The sequence below is a fragment of the Arachis stenosperma genome, chromosome 9 (genome assembly GCF_014773155.1).
Source record: "Arachis stenosperma cultivar V10309 chromosome 9, arast.V10309.gnm1.PFL2, whole genome shotgun sequence".
Taxonomy (NCBI): domain Eukaryota; kingdom Viridiplantae; phylum Streptophyta; class Magnoliopsida; order Fabales; family Fabaceae; genus Arachis; species Arachis stenosperma.
The window spans coordinates 60865772-60868163 of record NC_080385.1 but is presented as its reverse complement, the minus strand read 5'-3'; the positions used below and the strand labels follow the sequence as shown (position 1 = coordinate 60868163).

The window sequence follows — 2392 nt, the reverse complement described above, 5'->3', positions numbered from 1 at the left end:
GTTGCCAGGGATTGTTTGTGTATGGACAACTAACGGTTCATCTTGTTGCTTAGATTAGGTATTTTTTTTTCAGAGTTCTTAAGAATGAATTCTAGTGTTTCAAGGTGATGTTCTTATCATCACCAAAGCTGATTGATCTTCATCAATTTAGCTCTTGAATGCAATGTTCTGCTGAAGCTTGGCTAGCCATGTCTAATTCCTTTAGACTAAAGCTTTAGACTAACATTGCATGATTCCTGGAATTCTCATTAAGAATTTTGATATCTTTATTTCTTTTCCACTTAATTTTCGAAAAATATAAAAAAAAATTACAAAATCATAAAAACCAAAAATATTTTATGTTTGAGTCTAGTGTCTCATTTTGAGTTTGGTGTCAATTGCATGTTTCTGTTCTTCTTGCATTTTTCAAATTTATGCATGTGTCTTCATTAATCTTCAAGTTGTTCTTGATGATTTCCTTGTTTTGATCTTTGAATTTTATTGACTTGAATGTTTTGTTATGTCTCATTTGCATTCTTATTAGTGTCAGTAGTATACAAACTGCTAAGTTTGGTGTCTTGCATGCATTGTTATTTGATTTTAGTTGCATTTTTGATTATTAAAAATCCAAAAATATTTTTAATTTGTGTCTTTTCAAGTCAATAATACAGAGAATTGAAGATTCAGAACATTCTGCAGAGGAATCACACGGAAAAAGCTGGGCATTCAAAAATGCCCAGTGAAAAAGACAGACTGGCGTTTAAACGCCAGCCAGGGTGCCTGGCTGGGCGTTTAACGCCCAAAAGGGTAGTAGTTTGGGCGTTAAACGCCAGAATGTGCACCATTCTGGGCGTTTAACGCTAGGATGGCACAAGAGGGAAGATTTTGTTTTTAATGCAATTTTTTTTTCAAGTTTTCAAAGTTTTTCAAAATCAAATCTTTTTCAAATCATATCTTTTCAATCAAATGTTTTCAAAATCAATTTCTTTCCTTTTTCAAAGATACTTACTAACAATTAATGATTTGATTGAACATCTCAAGTATATTACCTTTTCTGTTGAGAAAGGTTTAATGTTTGAATCATATCTTTTCTTGTTAGGCAAGTCATTAATTTTTAAAATCATATCTTTTAAAATTGTTTTCAAATCATATCTTTTAAAAATTGTTTTCAAATCATATCTTCTCAACCACATCTTTTTCAAAATAGTTTTCAATCAAATCTTTTTAATTTCTAATTTCAAAATCTTTTTCAAAAATCACTTTACTTCTTTCCCACTTTTGTTTTTGAAAATCAATTAGTGTTTTTCAAAATGTTTTCAAAATCTTTTACTTAATTTTCGAAAATTACTTCCCTTCTTCTCACATATTTCTATTTATGAACTAACTCTATTCCTTAATGCAAAATTCGAACTCCATCTTCTTTGATAAGTTCAAATTTTCTACTTCTGTCTTCTACTTTTCTTTTCCTCTGACACCTCAAGGAATCTCTATACTGTGACATAGAGGATTCCATATTTTCTTGTTCTCTTCTCTTTCATATGAGTAGGAGCAGAGACAAAGACATTCTTGTTGAAGCTGACCCTGAACCTGAAAGGACCTTGAAGCGAAAGCTAAGAGAAGCTAAGGCACAACCCTCTGTAGAGGACCTAACCGAATTCTTCAAGGAAGAAGAACACATGGCAGCCGAAAACAACAACAATGCCAACAATGCAAGGAAGGTGCTGGGTGACTTTACTGCACCTACTCCCAATTTTTATGGGAGAAGCATCTCTATCCCTGCCATTGGAGCAAACAACTTTGAGCTTAAGCCTCAATTAGTTTCTCTAATGCAACAGAATTGCAAGTTCCATGGACTTCCAATGGAAGATCCTCATCAGTTTTTAGCTGAGTTCTTGCAAATCTGTGACACAGTCAAGACTAATGGGGTTGACCCTGAGGTCTACAGACTGATGCTATTCCCTTTTGCTGTAAGAGACAGAGCTAGAATATGGTTGGACTCACAACCTAAAGATAGCCTGGACTCTTGGGAAAAGCTAGTCAATGCCTTCTTGGCAAAGTTCTTTCCACCTCAAAAATGGAGTAAGCTTAGAGTGGAAGTCCAAACCTTCAGACAGAAGGATGGAGAATCCCTCTATGAAGCTTGGGAAAGATACAAACAATTAATCAGAAAATGTCCCTCAGACATGCTTTCTGAATGGAGCATCATAGGTATTTTCTATGATGGTCTATCTGAACTATCCAAGATGTCTTTGGATAGCTCTGCTGGAGGATCTCTTCATCTGAAAAAGACGCCTACAGAGGCTCAGGAACTAATTGAGATGGTTGCAAATAACCAATTCATGTACACTTCTGAAAGGAATCCTGTGAACAATGGGACAAGTCAGAAGAAAGGAGTTCTTGAGATTGATGCTCT

The 2392-nt window shown here is 34.7% G+C and overlaps 1 non-coding gene across 1 annotated transcript; it reads right to left on the bottom strand.

Moving 5' to 3' along the window:
• Positions 1-2060: 2060 nt before the first annotated feature.
• Positions 2061-2168, bottom strand: LOC130952433 (small nucleolar RNA R71). Its single transcript, XR_009074613.1, has one exon. It is a non-coding gene; the product is annotated as a small nucleolar RNA R71 (small nucleolar RNA).
• Positions 2169-2392: the final 224 nt, after the last annotated feature.